Source organism: Hemitrygon akajei, chromosome 11 (genome assembly GCF_048418815.1).
Source record: "Hemitrygon akajei chromosome 11, sHemAka1.3, whole genome shotgun sequence".
In the NCBI taxonomy this organism is placed as follows: Eukaryota; Metazoa; Chordata; class Chondrichthyes; order Myliobatiformes; family Dasyatidae; genus Hemitrygon; species Hemitrygon akajei.
Window position 1 is genome coordinate 144649197 of NC_133134.1, and position 20205 is coordinate 144669401.

Sequence of the window (20205 nt, forward strand, 5' to 3'; positions counted from 1 at the left end):
TGACACTGTACAGCATAAAACGGACGCACACCGATCTCTCTCCCTCCCTGCATTTAGGGGTCTCTTAAGTCCGGTTTGTCAGAGGGACGCTTTTGGTGACCCATTTAACAATGGACAGTAAATGAACAGACCAACGCGAAATATCCCTCCACAACGAAAAGGACTAAAAGAATTAAGTCAAAGTGAACCAAGACTTGCGTCCCTGGGCTAAGTGACGTTTCGGGTTCTGCTCACAGTTCAGCGCGCCGGGATTGGAAGGAGGGACTGAAGCCGCTCACACTTCGGGGACCGCCCACTCGCGAACGCTAATGAGACCGCCCGAAGGGGTGGCAACTTCTCAGGCTCTGCAGACATCAGGAAGTAGGTTGCACAATGTAAGAAGTGGCCAGGCAACTATTTGAAGTCTCCAGCCCTAATACCTGTGGTAACTATGGGATTTTACCCTGCTGTTTGACCCGGGGAAGGAATCTTTGAACCCGCTTGTGTGTGGCGGTTTTATTTCTGATTGTCTACTGTCAATCTCGGGAAGGAGGGAGTACAGAGAGAGGTAGGTGTATGGGTTTAAATCGGACTTTCACGGGGACTGATTGCGGTTGTTTTCGAGAGTATCTCTGCCGAAACTGAGTTCCTTGTGTTCCTGTGACACAGGCTGAACGGGACTGTGTTTGGTGGTCTGGCTGAACTATGTGAATGTTAACCCCTCTGCTAAAACCCATCGGTTATGGTAGTCTGGTTATTTCGGTCTTCGTATCCAAAACGATGTTCTCCTTTTCCCGATGGCTTAAGCAACTCTACAGTATCACATATAAATGTTATTGTATTAAAGTAAACAAGAAGACATATGTATCGATTGCGCGCTTTTGCCAAAGTAACTGTGTGTTTTGGGGAACAAGAAGAGCTTTGGGGCGTTATCTCGGTGAACTTGGACGATAATTATCACATGATTTCTGAATTCATATGATAATAAGAGCTTGTTGGAGAATTATGGGGTTTGCGTTTGCAAATATCCTGCGACATCGCGAGGTACATCCTGAACCAACAATATCAACTACCTTAAACTGGGAGATTGGTGAACTATATTTGTGTACGCGGCTGCATCGTATTGATAAACGTTACCAATGGTAATATGAGTGAGTCCCCAGCTCACATTCGGATTTGTTAGTCATGTCCCTCCCATTACTTCACATTTTGTGGACTTTCTCAGTGGAAGCCCACATAGTCAGAATAGGGCACAAAGTTTCCGAGTCCTTAAACAGCTGGACCTCCAAGCATTGGACCAACTGTTCAAAGAATTTTACTTCGAATCCTAAGGGGAAGCAAATGTCTCGACATCTTAATCTCGTTCACTCAATAAGATTCTGAAAGATGTCGCGAATTTCAATTAACAGAAGAGTTTCCAGAGAGGGAGTATTCTGGGCTGTGTGACGAGAAAGCTCCTTCTACAATAGTTCTGCCGAAACGTTTGGGTGTACCTTACCTTCTTAAAGGAGGTACACACCCGGTACGGTAAGTAGCAATATGAGAAGGCGATGGGGCTGGGGTAAAGGCCGATAGGGGGAACTAGATGGGGAGAAAGTGATGGATAGAAGGAAGCAGGTGGGGCAGGGGGAACTGTGACTGTACAAAGCTCACATTGTTGAAGGAACTCAACAGGCCAGGCGGTAGAGGTTGACACCTTACATGCTAGTATAAAGAAGTGGTAGGCAGTATAAAGAGGTGGGGGAAGGGTGAGGCAGGAGAGAGAAGTGAGAAGCGGATCCAGGTGTGGGGGAATTAAAGAGCAGGTGGGGAAGGATGAGTGAAGATAGAGACAGTGTATGGGAGGTGATTGGTGGAGGCAGCAAAGAATTGCAAATTATGGAGTTTGATAGAAAGGAAGGTGAGTAGTGGAACCAGATAATAGAGGTTCTGCAGGCAAATGGGAACAGTAGGGGAAAGGGGATAGGAGATCAATTGGGTTATATGGGTGGTGGGCAGATGGAGGGGGTTAACTAGGCACCAGGAGGCTGGCGAGTGATGTGTGGACAGTAAGTGGATAAGGAGGAGAAAGAAAGGAACAAAAGGGGCATGAGTATCGTCCTTCTAATATCTGGGGGTGTGGGTTACGTGAAATTGGAGAATATAATGTTCATGCTGTTGGATTGTAGATGCCCAGGCAGGTTATAAGGTGTGCTTTCTCCAGTTTGTGTTTGGCCTCACTGTAGTAGCGGTGGAGACTGAAGACAGATGGCTTGGTGAGGGAGTGGAGAAGGAGCTGAAATGACTTGCAACCCAGGAGCTCAAGATGATTATTGCAGATGGAACTCAGATGCCCTGCAAAGTGACCACGCAGACCGTGTTTGGTCTTGCCAGTGTAATAAGGGTTTTGGGTAGAGGCTGGTACGTGATCGGTGGAACTAGTTGTGGAGGAGTACACGATGGGCAGATGGATTGGGGAGAGTGCAGGGCAGAAGCTGGGTGATGATTGGAGGAACTAGATGAGGAGTTGATGGAAGGAACCGTTTTAGAGAGCAGAATGGAGAGAGGCATTCTAGGACACCAACACCGTGTAACTTCTGACATTTTTTTAGCTGTCCCAAAATGCTTCAGCACATTTTTTTCAGGATTATATTTAATCTGTCATTGCTCTGCCGATTTTATTAACTCATCAATATTGTTCATCCAGGCTGGAATTAAAGTCTCAAAGTAAGGGGCCAGCCAATCATGACAGGACTGGGATGAAAATTCTCCATCAGGAGGGTAGTGAATCATTGGATCTCTTTATCCAAGAGTGTTTTTATGATCTCAGTCACTAAATGTAATTGGAGGCTTATCAATAACTTGTTGGATGTCAGGAGTATCATGGAATTTGGGGTTAGCACAGGGAAGTGGTGTTGAGATAAAAGATCAGCAATGACTCATTGCACAGCAGAGCAGGAGGAACTGGCAGGCTTACTCCTGCTTTTGTTTCTGATGCTATTGTCAAAATCAAACAATGATGTCCAGTGCAGATTCTTCATTGCGCAAAATTATTTAAGTTTTTATTTTCCTGGTTCTACATGTGAAATGTACATCACTTCCACTGAGTTTCATTTCGGCTCCAAAAGATTCTGTATTGAATCCCAAGGGTTCATACTTTACTCAATTCTATATTTTAAAAATGCACATTGCCTTCTGGTGAGATTACTGTATATAACAGATGTAAGAGACTGCAGATGCCGGAATGTGGAGCCAGAAACAGACTGCTGTAGGAAGTCTGCAGATTGAGTAGTATCTGTGGGGATTTGGGGGGAGTGATGGTGGGGAGGGGAATTGTTGACGTTTCAGGTCGAAACCTGCAACAGGAGTTTTTGTCATGTTGCAAGATCACATGGCCACCTGGCTAGTTTTATGTTAGTTTCAAGGACGTTATATTCTATTGTAACTTGGTTGTTTGCTAGAGTCCCATTTGTTTTCCTTTTGTGAGGTGCACCATTTTTAAGAATATTGTGTTTTTATATGAATCTGTTCATGACCTTTGCTCGGGGTTCGATTCATGCTACTGTCTGGGAGGAACTCGTATGTTCTCCCTGTAAACGTGTGGGCTTCCTCTGGGTGATTGGTTTTCTTTCCACATTCCAGGGGCATACAGTGATGCTTAGTGTTTGTGAGTTGTGGGCATGCTATTTTGGTGCCAAAAGTGTAGCAACACTTACAGGCTGACTGCATCACGGTCTTCAGACTGTATTGGTCATTGATGCAAAATGATGCATTTCACTGTACATTTTGATGTACATATGACAAATAAAGCTAATTGAGTCTTTACCCAACCCACATAGCCTTACTTCCATCTTATCTCTGAAATTCCCTTATTCTTCAAATCCCCTTCCCCCTATATTTTCCTCTTATTGACTTTCTCCCAGCTACTTGGCTATACTTTTTCCAATCATTACTCTGTGAAATATTCAGATGTATTTAATTTTGTGTGGTGTTCAATATAAATGCTAAATTAATGATCGGTGTTAACTTCAGTTGAAAGCACATTAACTTGTAGATATGATGTATCCAAGCCAAGATTATAATTTCTCTAGAAAATCATTGTGACCTTATTTCAGGCACTGTGAATTAGTGAGCAAAGTGTATAGCCCACACATATAAATGATTAGTTTGAAATGATAGTGTACTGTCATGGCTACACTGGCTTTCTGTGAGTGAAGAGCCAAAGCTGGTGCACCTTAGCCTTGGTTGAGGAAATCCTTGCCAAACTTGCACGGAACACCAGTGACCATGTTCCAGACTAACTATAAGAATCCTTTTGTTTCCACATTCATAAAAAGATTCTCTAGTCAGGGGGTTGGTGCTTCTGATGTTCAGATCATTCACTCAATTCGTTTAACAAAAACTTAGATTTTGTGTTAGGCTCCACTTACTCTGCAGCTCACAACTGGATGCCCTATTCCATCTACTACCGAGGATCAGTGGTGATAGCCTAATTGCCTGCATTTAGCAAGGCTGTGCCAAATCTCAAAGAATTAGTGATTGACTTTCTGCCACAACACAGCTTAGAAGTGAGAATTCTGAGTGTTGCGCAGCATGGAACAAGTAGGTGCTATTGGGACTGGCTGAACCTCTGACCTACATTTCTCTAGAATGGTCTACATTCTATATAAAGACTTATTTAAAATACTTAGAGAAAAAAGCATTTGATAACATTTAGTTCCTTCTAAGAACACAGCCTTTGTTAACATTTCCAACAAACCTGCATTTACTGCATGTGCTGGCAATTATCCCAAAGAGGCAACCATGTGAGTAATTAATGAAAAGTGTTCATTTTGTGAATTGCAGAACACATTTCTTCCCTGCAGTTTGCCACAGGGGAGAAAGATGCTAAATGTGTGATATAGGACCATGAGATGCAGGAGCAGAATTAGGCCATTCAGCCCAACAAGTGTGCTCTGCCATTCCATCATGGCTGATCCCGGATCCCACTCAAGTCCATCCACCTGCCTCCTCGCCATATTGATCAGGAAATTATCAACTTCCGCCTTAAATATACCCACGGACTTGGCCTCTACTGCAGTCTGTGGCAGAGCATTCCACAGATTTACTACCCTCTGGCTTTAAAAAAAAGTGTTCCTTCTTATCTCTGTTCTAAAAGATTGCCCCTCAATTCTGATGCTGTGCCCTCTAGTTCTGGATACCCCCACCACAGGAACTATCATCTCCACATCCACCCTATCTAGTCCTTTCAACATTCGGTAAGTTTTAATTAGATCCCTCCCTATTCTTCTAAATTCCAGTGAGTACAGGCCCAAATCTGCCAAACTTTCACCATGTGTTAATCCCCTCATTCCCAGAATCATCCTCACCTCCTCGGAACTCTTTCCAATGACAATATATCCTTTCTGAAATATGGGGCCCAAAACTCTTGACAATATTCCAATTATGGTCTGACTAGTTTCTTATAATGGCTCAGCATTATCTCCTTGTTTTTATATTCTATTCTCCGTGAAATAAATGCCAACATTGCATTTGCCTTCTTTACCACAGACTCAACCTGTAAATTAACCTTCTGGGAGTCTTGCACGAGGACTCCTAAGTCCCTTTGCACCTCTGATGCTTGAATCTTCTCCCTATTTAGATAATAGTCCGCACCATTGTTCATTTTACCAAAATGCATTACCATACATTTCCCAACACTGTATCCCATCTGCCACTTTTTTGCCCATTCTTCCAATTTGTCTTTTGTCTATACTGAGCTGTATTAACAAAAATGTGCACTTCTACATGAGAACAAGGCCATGTGCAGATTGTTTGGACCTATCAGCAGGATAGAAGTAGTTAACACTAAGCACTAATGGAAATAAAGGTAGAAAGAATTAAGGACAAATTCAGCACTCATATCTGGCCTCAAAAGCACAATGACATCCGAATAATTATTGTGCAAGAGAGAGGAGGCAATCACTTCCACTGAAGCAAAAATTGCAAAATATAGTTCAACATGATAAAGTGTTGGTGATCAGGGTTGCAGGTGAAAAGATAATTGAAAGGAATCCCTAGATGGGGGGAAAAATCAACCTCAGTTCTGCCTTTTTTATGGGAAACAGTAATTCACTGTTGAAGAACAGAAGCAGTCCCTTTATTTTCATGACCTGCAAAGGTCATGCACTTTTGAGGAATCAATTCTGATTAAGGAAAGATATGCAAGTTTTGCCAAATATAGAGTAACCTATATTGTAAAAGAAAAACAAATCTTTACAAAATGTCAAGAGTGGCAATGTATAGGGCAGATACTGGGTCAAATACCGAACATCAACATCAGCTGTCAGGTGGCAAATGGATGCCGAAATATGAAATAAAATCAATTAGAGATGCACTACAATAAAATAGAGGAATAGTCAATGTTAATGTATTTTCTTACTTTAATCTCTGACTTGAAAGGCAATGAGTGCTAAAAGTGCAGCTTCCCCTAAGTAAAGCACTAAAATGGCAGTTCAGAAGTTTCACTGAAGTGTTCTGAACCCATGTTCTTCATCATTTATAAGTAATAATAATAGTGAGGCAGTAATGAAAATTAAAGCATTATTGTGATAGTTTGAGTTTGGAACTTCTGCTGATGATTTCAAACTTAACATAAAAACTTTTCAATTAAATTAATTAATAGACTGGAAAAAACAGAGGTCAAGGAATGGACTCTGGTATCTTTCCAATTATGTTGTAGACTCTTATTACCTTTACACGGAAGATGTCTTCCTCATCAATAAAACTTGGTAATCTTTTGACAGGGGTTTGGCAGAAACACAGGTCAGAAGATTGACAATAAGCCAAAAAAAAAAGTTAATGTTTTCCCCAATTGGAAAAGAGAGCACTACTACTACTGCGTCGACTCAGGACTGGGAGGCTGGCGTCGGGGGCAATGACGGACTCTCCACTCCTCCCTCTCCCTCATCAGTGTGTTCAGTTCATCTACAGAGCAACTGATCTAGAATTACTGACTCCGTGAGGTTTGAAATCAATTGCAATTGCTAGAAAAACTCTCATTTTTTTTGACTCCTTATTGTATTTGCAGTTGTTCTCAAGCCTGTTTCATGTAGTGTGACGTTTGACAAGTGGAAAGCATAATGTAGAGAATCCTCACCTTCATTGATAAACTGCTTCCAATCTGCATTTTAAAAAATGCAGTTTTACTTTTTATTTTGCCCTGCAAGTGATTAGGGTGCAGTGCAGAATTCGTGGTGTTGTTTTGTGTATTTTTTAAAATGCTGCCGTTTTTCAATATAGATGTAGGGACAAAGTGTTCATTTACAAGGAATGTGCAAGCATGCGACACCATAGTGCCTAAAATTATAGACGGAGCAGAAAGTAAAGTTTGCAAAATAAAGAAAGTTGATTAGAAGGCCTATCAATTTAGTAATGGATTAAATATAACTGAGGGAATCGTAGCTGAAGACTTAATAGCAAAGTGTAGAAGGTTGTAAAATAGCTGAGGTAATCATGAGCCATGAAAGTCCAATTTATATGCTTTAAATTGAATTTGAACTTGAAACAGTGACAAATCATAGTACTTTCATAAAACAATTTGAATTTTTTTCTGGAGTTTTTGTGCTATGCGACTGAGAAAATATTCCCAATAGTTTGAATTAAACGCAGTTAACAAAGTAATGTAAAAAAGTAGTACCAGGAAATTAGAATTAATTGATGAGCTGAATTGAAAACAGCTGCATCAGTTTTCAGAGTTGGACTGTGCCCAATGAGTGAGCGAGATTGTTTAGAAAGGGTGAATAAAAAACGAGGCAGCAGCAAGCAGAGCAGGCCAGTGTTGGAGTGGCTTTGACTTACTAGGCTTGGGTGAGGAAAGTATCTGATGAGTTTCTTTCTCCTCTTTATTCTTAATTCCCTGTCTGTAAGGGCACAGTTAGTGCAGTGAGAATGGTTCCAGGAGCAGTGTCTTGTTTTGTGTGTGAGATGTGGGAATTCTGGGAAACCTCCAGCCTTGCGAATAACCACATCTGCCCTAGGTGCACCGAGCTGCAACTCCTCAGAGAACATGCTTAGGGACTTGGGAGGGTGGGGAGGATACGAACTATGATTTTAGTTTGGGTGCCTTTTCCTTATTGTTATGAATTATACACATTTGGATATTAGATATGTTTGTTTTGCACTGTATTAATCTTCATTTTGTTGATGGTTTTTTGTAGTTGTTTTGTAGAAATACATTAAAAAATTAATTTAAAAAGAGAACGTGCTAAGGAACTGGAGCTGGCGCTCAATATTTAGCTCGTATGGGAGATTGAGGAAGTGATAGACAGCAGCTGTAGGGAGGTAGACACCACTAAGTTGCAGGAATCAGGTAACTGGATGACTGTCAGGAGAAGAAAGGGAAAAGGGGAGCCAGTACAAGAGTACCCCGTGCCTCTCAATAAAAACTATACCGTTTTGGATACTGTTGAGGGGGACAACCTACCAGGAGGGAGCTGCAGCAACTGGATCTGGTGCTGTGGCTCAGAAGAGAAGTGAGGTGAAGAGGACTGCAGTAGTGATAGAAAGTTCCATAGGAATAGAGACCAGATTCTGTGGGAGTGACATAGAGAGCCAGATATATGTTGCCTCCCAGGACCCACCCAGGGTTACTAATGTTTCAGATCAGGTTGACAGCATTCTAAAGAGGGATGGGGAGCAGCCAGAAGCCTTGGTACATATTGGCACCAATGGCATAGCTAGGAAAGGTGAGGAGGTTCTGAAGAGAGATTTTGAGGAACTAGGTAAAAGCTGAATAGCAGGATCTCCAGGGTAATAATCTCTGGATTGCTGCCTGTGCCACTCACCAGTGAGGGTAAGAATAGGATGATGATGAATACATGGCTGAGGAACTGGTGCAGGGGGCAGGGGTTCTGATTTCTGGTCATTGGGATCTCTTCTGGGGAAGGTATGACCTGTACAAAAGGGATGAGTTACACATGCCCAAGGAGGATCAATATCCTTGCAGGCAGGTTTGCTAGTGCTGCTTGGAAGGTTTCAACTTATTTGGCAGGGTGATGGGACCTGGAGTGATGGGTCTGAGCATGGGGTAGTTGGTTTACAATCAGAGGCAGTGTGTAGTGATTCTGCTAGCAAGGAGAGGCTGATAATAGGACAAAATTGCAGTCAACTGGATGAATTGCAATGTAAAAAGGGGACAAAATCAAAGAGGGTGATGAATACAGAACTGGAGGTGTTGTATTTGAATGCACACAGTATGTGGAATAATTTGTAGCACAGTTACAGACATTGTGAGCATCACTGAATCGTCTGAAAAAAGATTATAGCTGGGAGCTTAACAGTCAAGAATACACATGATACCTAAAGGACAGGCAGATGGGTTGTGTGACTCTGTTGGTAAAGTTGAAATCAAAGCAATAGAAAGAGGTGACATAGGATTAGAAGGGTAAAGCTAGGAACATCCAAAAGTAAAAATAATCTGATGGAAGTTATATACAGACCTCCAAACAGTAGCAATCTGGTCTACAAATTACAAGGATAGACAGAAAATTCATGTCAAATGGACAATATTACAATAGTCATGGGGGATTTCAATATTCAGGTAGATTGGGAAAATCAAGGTTGGTGCTGGATCCCAAGATGAGGAATTTGTAGAATGCCTAGATATGGCTTTTTAGAGCAGCTCATAGTAGACTCCACTAGGGGATCAGCAATTCTGTATTGTGCAATGAACAGAAATTGATTAGAGAGCTTAAGGTAAAGGATGCCTTAGGAGGCAGTGATCATAATATAATAGAATTCACCCTGCAATTTGAGAGGAAGAGGTTGAAAACAGATGTGCCAGTATTGCAGTGGAGTAAAGGGAATTACAGAGGCATGAGAGAGAAGCTAGTCAAAGTTAATTGGAAAGGGATGCTAGCAAGGATGATGACAAAGCAGCAATGGTTGAACTTCCTGGGAGCAATTTGTAAGGTACAGGTTAGATACATTCTGAAGAAAAAGTAGTCTAAAGTCAGGATGATGCAGTCGTGGCTGACAAAGGAAGTCAAAGCTAACATAAATTCCAAAGAGCGGGTATACAATAGAGCAAAAATTAGCGAGAAGTTAGAGGATTGGGAAGCTTTTAAATACCAACAGAAGGCAACTAAAAAGATAAAATGGAATACAAAGGTCAGCTAGCCAATAATATTAAAGAGGATGCCCAATGTTTCTTCAGATATTAAAAAAATGTATAAAAAAGGTGAGAATAGATATCAGACCGCTGGAAAATGATGCTGGTGAGGTAGTAATGGGAGACAAGGAAATGGTGAGGGAACTGAATAAGTATTTTGCATCAGTCTTCACTATGGAAGACACTAGCTGTATGCCAGAAGTTTGTGTGTTAGAGGGCAGATGTGAGTGAAGTTGCCACTACTAGGGAGAAGATTCTTGGGAAACTGGAAGATTTGAATGTAGATGGTATATACCACAGGGTCCTGAAGGAGGCAGCTGAAGAGATTTTGGAGGCATCAGTCATGATCTTTCAAGTATCAATGGATTCTCACAACACACACAAAATGCTGGTGGAACACAGCAGGCCAGGCAGCATCTATAAGAACAAGCACTGCTGAGACCCTTCCTCAGGACTAGGCCCGAAACATCGACAGTCCTTCTCCTTATAGATGCTGCCTGGCCTGCTGTGTTCCACCAGCATTTTGTGTGTGTTGTTTGAATTTCCAGCTTCTGCAGATTTCCTCGTGTTTGATCAATGGATTCTCGCATGGTTCCGCAGGACTGGAAAATTGCAAATGTCACAACACTCTTCAAGAAGGGACAGAGGCAGAAGAAAGGAAATTATAGGCCAGTTGGTCTGACCTCAGCGGTTGGAAAGATGTTGGAGTCAATTGTTAAAGATGTGGTTTCCTTAACAATTGGGGCACTTGGCGGCACATGATAAAACAGGCTAAAGTCAGCATGGTTTCCTTAAGGGAAAATCTTGCCCGACGAAACTGTTTGAATTCTTTGAAGAAATAATAAGCAGAATAGACAAAAGAGAATCAGTGAATTTTGTGCACTTGGATTTTTAAAAGGCCTTTAAGGTGCCACTTATAAGGCTGCTTATCAAGTTAAGAGCCCATGGTATTACAGGATAGTTATTATCATAGGTAGAGCATTAGCTGATTGGGACGAGGAAAAGAATAGAAATAAAGGGAGTATTTTCTTGTTGGTTGCCAGTAACTAGTGGTGATCCATAGGGATCTGTGTTGGGACTGCTTTTTACATTATATGTCAAAAATTTGGATGATGGAATTGATGGCTTTGTAGCCAAATTTGCAGATGATATGAAGACAGGTGGAGGAGCTGGTAGTGTTGAAGAAGCAGAGCGGCTACAAAAGGACTTGGATAGATTAGGAGAGTGTGCAAAGAAGTGGCAGATGAAATACAGTGTCGGAAGGTGTATAGCCCTGCACTTTGTGGAAGAAATAAAAATGGAGACTTTTTTTAAAGGGTGAGAAAATTTAAAACTCTGAGGTATAACAGGACTTGGAAGTCATCATGTTCAATTTTCAGGTTGAGTCAGTGCTGAGGAGAACAAATGTGATATCAGCATTCATTTCAAGAGGACTGGAATATAAGGCAAGATGTAAATTTGAGGCCTTGTAAGGCACTGGCGAGGCCTCACTTGGAGTATTATAGACAGTTTTAGGCTGCTTATCTAAGAAATTATGTGCTGATGTTGGAGAGGTTTCAAAGGAGGTTCATGAAAATGAACAAAGTCCTGATGAAGGGGCTCGGCCTGAAACGTCGACAGTGCTTCTCCTTATAGATGCTGCCTGGCCTGCTGTGTTCCACCAGCATTTTGTGTGTGTTGTTTGAATTTCCAGCATCTGCAGATTTCCTCGTGTTTGCTCATGAAAATGACTCTGGGATTGAATGGCTTATCATATTTGAAGAGATTTGATGGCTTTGGGCCTGTATTCTCACTGGAATTCGGAAGAATGAGGGGGATCTCATTGAAACCTTTTGAATGTTGAAAGGCCTTGATAGAGTAGATGTGGAGAGGGATGTCCATTTAGAATGGAGATGAGGAGGAATTTCTTTAGCCAGAGAGTGGTGAATCTGTGGAATTCATTGCCATAGGCAACTGTGGAGGCCAAATCATTGGGTACTTTTAAGGCAGAGGTTGATAGATTCTTAATTAGTCAAGGCATGAAGGGATACAGGGAGAAAGCAGGAGATTCGGGCTGAGAGAGAAATGGATCAACCATAATGAAATGGTGAAGTAGACCTGATGGCCAAATAGCTTAATTCTGCTTCTATATCTTATGGTATTTTGAATTAAGCTACTTTAGATTCTACATGACATCAGAAGAGGGAAACAGGCAAGGCCATGTTTTGAACATATTTGAGCCAATTTTCATCATGATATATTTTAGTTACCTTGCCTGACTTTTCTGATCTTTCAATATTCATTCTTTTCTCCTTTATTACTCCCTGAAATCAAAAAGATGGCATGATGTTACAGAACTGCATTCTATCAGTGCTCTATTGAAATGCCAGCTAAGGTCATGTGCTTGAATCTGATCCGTTAACGTTCTGACTTGGCTGCCACCAAGCACCAAATGATGTTCATGCTCTGTTAGCCTGTGTGTGTGTGTCTCTCTCTCTCTCTCTCTATTAAGTCTTTGTTCACTTTATAAGGAAACATTACAATTGCAGTTTTCATTTTCCAGAAATTGCTGTTTGCAAAACAGCCTTTTATGCACAAGATTAATGGTGTTTACTTATTTCCACTAGCGAAGCAGGGTAGTAGTTCCTTAGCAGTTGTGGGTTTAAGAAGCCTGGCCACATTTGTAGAAAGAGAATAAGAGTTGATGTTTCAAATCGAAGATCTTCCATCAAAACTGGATGGAGTGTTGCTTGGATTTCAAGCATCTGCAGATGTTCTCTTATCTCTGATTGGAGGGAAGAAAGATCAGTAGCTAATTGCATGGAGGGTGATGGATGGATAGATAGGTAAAGTGAAAATTTGAGAGGAGGAGGCCTAGAAATACAATAACTGGAAAGCTCCCAGAGAACTAGTGAATAGTTAATGTTCTTCCATTATTGAAATAGGGAAAATCCTGGAAACTACAGACCAACAAGTTTCACATCATTGGTAGGAAAGTTATTGGAGAATATTGACTCCTGATGAAGGGTTTCAGCCCGAAACGTCGTCACTACCTCCTCCCATAGATGCTGTCTGGCCTGCTGAGTTCTGCCAGCATTTTGTGTTTTTATTTATTTCCAGCATCTGCAGATTCACTCGTGTTGTTATTGGAGAATATTGTTAGGGATAGGATCCAAGAGTCTTTGGAAAATCATGACCTAATTAGGAGCAGTCAGCATAGCTTTGTGTGGGGCAAGCCATGTTTTATTAACTTTTTTGAATATATGAGGAGGTGGCTAGAGTAGAAGATTGCCAAAGGGTATGTTGGAATAGATCAATTACAGATATAGGGGAAGAAATGGCCAATGGCATTCAATCTAGCCGAATGCATGGTGTTTTGGGAGATCAAATATAAAGGGACGATACACTATTAATGGTAAGGCCCTTAACAGTGTTGATGTACAGATGGATATTGGGGTCCAAGTCCGTAGTTCTCTGAAAGTAGCTGCAAAGGTTAATAGGGTAATAAAGAAGGTGTATGTATGATTGTCATTATTCGTTAAATCACTCTGGTCAAGAATGAGAAAATTCTGCTGCAACTTTATAAGACTCAAGTTAGGTCACATCTGAGTACTGCATGCATTTCTGGCCACCCTATTATGGGAAGAATGTTGTGGCTTAAGAGATGGTGCAGAGCAGATGCCGCCTGGTCTGGAGGGCAATATAAGGAGAGATTAGACAAACTTTAGTTGTTTACTCTAGAGCAATGAGATCTGATAGAAGGTTATAAGATTACGAAAGGCATAGAGTAGACAGCCAGTGTCTTTTTCCCCAGGGTCTAAATGTTTAATAATAGAGGCTGCATTTAAAGAGAGAAGGGCTACATTCAAAGGAAGTGTATAGGACAAGTTGTTTTACACAGAGGGCAGATGATGGAATGCACTGCCAAGAGAGGTAGTAGAGGCAAATATGATTTAAGAAGCTCTTTAATAGGCACATAGATATACAGGGGATGGAGTAATATGGGCATTGTATTAGAAGAGATTAGTTTAGTAAGGTGTTTAATTAGTTTGGCACAACAATGTTGTCTGAAGAGTCTTTTCATCTCCTGCACTGTTCAATGTTCCATATTCTGATCAATGTATTGATGAGGGTTTTATAGAGAATGAACATGATCCTTGTCCATAAAAACTGTGAAATGAGAGCTGTTGAAAAATGAAGATAGAGGTAAAGCAATACAACTTTGCAAAATGCAGGGCAGCAGATTTAGGATTTTGCTTCAAGTCTAGTCTTTCATCACTAGTAGATAAACCTAATTACTTGTTCAGCCATTTCAATTCTAAGCTAAGAACATTGTACAATCCTCAGATTGCTTTAGGAAGACTGGAAAGAATGCGAGAATGTTATAGACCAAACTTGTATTAAGAATTCCATGGAAAAAGTGAAATACATAATTTCTTATTTAAATGTCTATTTGAAAATAGTGGTTGCTTAGCCTCAATTTATCACAATACTGTATATTGTCACAATAAATTATTCCCATGCCAATAATTTACAATATGGATATAGTGAGAACACTCTTCTAAAAAATTTTACTTGCATATTTTTTACATTCATTTTGAACCCTTGAATTATAAATTTTAAAACTGAGTTGATGTTAAAAAGTATAATTCTGATTTCCAATTAAATTGCATTTTATTCATTTCTGCTTTAATCATTTGGATTGGAATGATCTGAAGAAAACAATATTTCTGAGCTTAGTTACTTTTATATACCTGCCTATTGTGTCACTAAGACACTGTTGCCATTGTGTAATTATGAATTTCTTGCCCTTCACATTCAGAATGACCTGCCTCCATTTGCTTCTGCACCTGCCTGGGTGACGCTGGCACAAGTACTGTAGCATTGGCAAAGCAGCATGGTAGCATAGTGGTTGGCATAACGTTTTACGGCACAGTAATCCTGGTTCAATTCCTGCCATTGCCTGTAAGGAGCTTGTACGTTCTCCCCATAACCACGTAGATTTCCTCTGAGTGTTCCGGTTCCCTCCCGCATTCCAAGAATGTACAGATTATTGTTAATAAATTGTGGACATGCTCTGTTGGTTCCAGAAGCAGGGCAACAGCTGTGGTCTGCACTCAGCTCCTCCTCAGACTGTGTTGGTCTTTTACACAAATGACACATTTCACTCTGCTTCAATGTATATGGAACAAAATAATAGATAAGTAAAGCCTATCTTTAAGTAAAGCTAATCTCTAACCATTCTTCCATGGTTTACTGTCCTACTTGATCGGATCCCTACTTCTTCATCCCCTTGCCTCTTCCACTTATCAACTCCTACTTTTCACATTGTTCTTTCTTTCCATCCCCTCCCCTTCCTCCTGTCATCCCCCCTCACCTGGACTTGCCTGGCTGCGCATTCTCCTCTCCCACCACCCTTTTAACTAGCTTCTGTCCTCTTTCTTAACACAGCTGATAAAGAGTCATGGCCCAAAACATCAATTGTTCATTTCCCTCCATAGATGTCTAACCTGCTGACTTCCTCCAGCATCATGTGTATATTGTTCAAGATTTCTAGCATCTGCAGAATCTCTTGTGTCTTCTTAGTTAGTCAAACATGTTGTCCATGTGTGATTAGCACAACTGAAATTGTCACACTACCTCATAAAATAGTAGGCCGCAACCACAATATACAGCACAACAGGCATGTGACGAATTAAATAAACAGGTTTGCATATGAACAAGAGAAAATCTGCAGATGCTGGAAATCCAAGCAACACACACAAAATGCTGGAGGAACTCAGCAGGCCAGGGAGCATCTATGGGGGGGGTGGGGGGGGGGAGTACAGTCAGCATTTTGGGCTGAAAACCTTTGGCAGGTTTGTATATGAAATATTTTTATTTTTACTTTTCCCCTTCTGGCATTGATTCCTTATGAAGCTGTTTGCTAAATTATTGTTTTTCTTTTTTTTTCTTTATTTCTGTTTTGGCAGATGTCACTTCCATTTAGTGACTGTAAGCCACAACTGTCTATTTGAAGTTGATAATGCAGCACTTACAAGAATTTACATAGTATCTTTCAGAGACTTGATAAACTTAACGGTTTGACCATTTCAGATGTAGATAGTAGTTGACTACATTGGTGTGATTCATGTGCTAATGCTTAGGCTAGGTTAGGAAAAAATAGCAAGTTTCCTTTTAAATAAATATGTATATACTACTTGTCTATGATTTTAAAAATCTCTTTTCTTGAAGCCATTGCCTTAATCTCTAGTACATACTCAATTCCCTTGACTCTGACACAATTCCTTGCCATATAAGACCCTGAGCGAGGTCTCTTGACGACAGAACAATAACACGTCCACATCACAAGCTGTGCTTATTTCTAGCTCTTTAAAACTGCTCAGTTCTGCCCGTTCTTCAGCTCATTTGCTGTCATCCAAGCTTTTGTTTCTCTAAATTCAGTCGTTCCACTGGCTAGCTTCCCATGTTCCATGCCATGCCAGGTCAGCTCACTACTCCTGCCTGGTAGATTTTTGTTGATTCTTGGTTAAACAGTAACCTTTTAAAAAGTGTCCATCCTTGTTATCAAATCCCTTCAAGGCCTTGCCCTCTTCTCTCTCCCCCCCCCCCCCCATTCCACCCTACCCCACGTTCATCTAATCTCCTCTATCACTAATAACCTCAACTTTCTACACTCCTCCCGTTCTGGCGTCATGACCATTCCTGATTTTAATTGGTCCATTCTCATTTGCTGTCCTTTCAGCTTGTGAGGCTCAACATTAAAGAAGTTACACCCCAGTGTCTTTCCATCCCTCCACTTCCTCAATGATACCCATCTTTTTTCTGCAATTCAGCTCTTTGTGTTTCCGTTTGTGCAAAGGCTATAATAAGCTGCGGTGCTGGTAAAATCCAGATGGGCATCTTTGAACAGGTTATTATGGTTAATTTACTGCTTGATCATTCTAAGTCAATGACCCTCCACATCCCACCATCACTTTTCTAAAAGTTGAAAGTAGGCAAACGTTAATTATAAACTCAAACAAGACTGCAGATGCTGGAAATATGATACAACACACTCAAAATGCTGGAGAAACTCAGCAGGTCAAGCAACATCTGTGGAAATAAATAAAAAATTTATTGCTTCTTCAGGACTCAAGAAGCGTTCTGGAGAAGAGTCTTGGACCAAAACATCATGCGTTTATTCATCTCCATAATCTGACCAGCAGTGTTCCTCTAGCATTCTGTGTGCGTTCCTCCCAATAATAATTAGATTTGTCACAGATAGCTGTGGAGGCTAGGTCATTGGGTGCATTTGAAGTGGAGATTGATAGGTACTTAATTAATAAGAGTGCCAAAGATTACAGGGACAAGGCAGGGAGAATGGGGTTCAGAAGGAAAATAAATCAGCCATAATCAAATTGTAGGGCAGACTTGATGGGCCAAATGGCCTGATACTGGTCCAACATCTTGTAGTCTTTGGGTGAATGTACACAATCTTTTTACCCATATTATAGTCAGAACTGCTGGAGGAAGAGGTTGAGGCATGTATAGCAACAACATTTTAAAGGTATTTGGACAGGTAAGTAGATAGGAAAGGCTTAGATGGTTATGCACCAAATATAAGCAAATGGGAGTAGCTTAGATGGGGATCTTATCGGCATGGACCAGATAGAGCGAGGGGCCTGTATCCATGCTGTATTCGTCTATGAAAGGGAGTACACAGCTTTAAAGATAAATTATATTTTGAAAGATATATTCATTTGGCCTGAAAGACAGCAGTTTTATATACATCGCTGCTGGGTTAAGCTCTGATTTTAGAATCGGAATGGTTTTCACACCCGAGGGCAAAACATAATTAACCTGGGCAGTGAACTCCGACATCAGAAAGAACTGTATCAGATCAAAGGGTTCAGGAAGAGATTCATTTATATGTGGATGATGATTTGAAGGGAATTCTGAGTTCCAGTAATCAGTAACAAGAGAAGAAAAAAGTTGGAAGATGAAATCCACAGCGTGATTATGGAACTAACGTTCACTGGCGAGAATATCAGAACTGTGGGCAGGTTGAGAAATGCTCATTAAAATATACCAATATTAAATGACAGCTGTTCATAGATCTGTGATCTGAAACATTTGGTGGAGAACATAACACAACGACGGGATTTTAAGTGCCAAAAGTAGCAAAATGCTTTGAATAAAGCATCGAAGACTCCTTAGCAAAGAAGAAAAAGTTTTTAGCTGAATTCGGGAATCAGTTTCATTGCAACATCTTTAGCACTGGGGATCATAACTAGGTTTCAAGCTTAAGGAAGTTAGAATAATTCTTGTAATATTTAAGGAACTACTCTGTTAACCAATGCTACTACACTCCTAGTAATGAGGCAATGGAAGTTCATGCTTGCATACTATTTGAATAGCAAAAAATGAAAATTATTTGCTGTATGCTGTTGTTCTTTTTGTTGCTGTTGCTTGCAGTGTTTTGCTCAACATTGTGGGCATCCTATTAGGTGCCAGAACATGTGGTGACACTTGGGGGCTGCCCCAGTACATCTGTAGATTGTGTTGGTTATTACATAACACATTTCACTGTTTTTCAATGCACGTGATAAATAAATGAACCTGAATCTGAATACTCCAATTGTATGTCATTAGAATGCTTTGATTGTGTAAAAAGTTGAAATAATTTAACTATGTCCTGAACTATGTCCTTCAGAACCAAAGCAAGATGGAAGTTTGTGTGAAGTATGTGGGTACAGGAAGATAAAAGCTACTTAGTGATTAGTCAGAGTCCTCCTTGGACTCTGGAACAATATTGGCAGAGACCTAATGATCTAAGTATGTGAGTAATGCAATCAATTAATTTCATCTTGATTTGAAAGCTAATATCAAAGGGAAAAGGAAAAAGTGAGGTTAGCAACACACACAAAATGCTGGTGGAACGCAGCAGGCCAGGCAGCATCTATAGGGAGAAGCACTGTCGACATTTCAGGCTGAGACCCTTCGTCAGGACTAACTGAAAGGAAAGATAGTAAGAGATTAGAAAGTAAGAGGGGGAGGGGAAAATGCAAAATGATAGGAGAAGACTGGAGGGGGTGGAGTGAAGCTGACAGCCAGACAGGTGATTGGCAAAAGGGATACAGAGCTAGAGAAGGGGAAGGATCATGGGACGGGAGGCCTAGGGAGAAAGAAAGGGGTTGGGGAGCACCAGAGGGAGATGGAGAACAGGCAGAGATGGGCAGAGAGAGAGGGAAAAAAAAACTAAATATATCAGGGATGGGGTAAGAAGGGGAGGGGCATTAACAGAAGTTAGAGAAGTCAATGTTCATGCCATGAGGTTGGAGGCTACCCAGCTGGTATATAAGGTGTTGTTCCTCCAACCTGAGTGTGGCTTCATCTTGATAGTAGAGGAGGCCATGGATAGACATATCAGAATGGGAATGGGACGTGGAATTAAAATATGTGGCCACTGGGCGAGGGTAGTTTGCATATTATCTTAGACCCACAGCAATGTACTTTTTATTTCAAAGTCCTCTGAAAAAAGCTGAGCAAACCAGTCCGTTTTGGATAGTTAGAAATAGGCAATGATTATTGACCTTACTGGCAATGCCACATCACATGTATGACTAAAATTTGCCATATCCAGAGTGGTGATAGAGATTTAAGCGACAAGTAGATGAAGAGAAAATACAAAGATCTGAGGGACTTGGGAGTCCTTGTGTAGGATTCCCTAAAGGTTAATGCAGGCTGAGTCTGTGGTGAGGAAGGCAAATGCAATATTAGCATATATTTCAAGAGGACAATAATATAAAAGCAAGGCTGTAATATCGAAACTTTATAAAGCAGTGGTGAGGCCTCACTCCGGAGTATTGTGAGCAACTTTGGGCCCCTTAGAAAGGATGTGCTGAAAATGGAGAAGGTTTAAAGGAGGTTCACAAAATGATTCCAGGTTTGAATGGCTTGTCGTATGAAGAGCATTTGATGGCTCTGGGAATGTATTCGCTGGAATCCATAAGAATGAGTGACCTCACTTAAAAATCTACTGAATGGTGAAAGCCTTGATAGAATGAATGTGGAGAGGATGTTTCCGATGGTGGAAGAGTCTAAGACCAGAAGCGACAGCCTCAGAATAGAGGGGT

The 20205-nt window shown here is 40.9% G+C and overlaps 1 protein-coding gene across 1 annotated transcript in view; it reads left to right on the plus strand.

Annotated features, from left to right (window-relative positions):
- Nucleotides 1-334: 334 nt before the first annotated feature.
- The window catches only part of LOC140736101 (tyrosine-protein kinase HCK-like), a 153710-nt gene continuing 133839 nt past the window's right edge, over nt 335-20205 (plus strand). Inside the window, exon 1 of the mRNA XM_073061864.1 lies at nt 335-547. The gene's annotated coding sequence lies outside the window, so the exon portion shown is untranslated. The remainder of the gene's footprint in view (nt 548-20205) is intronic.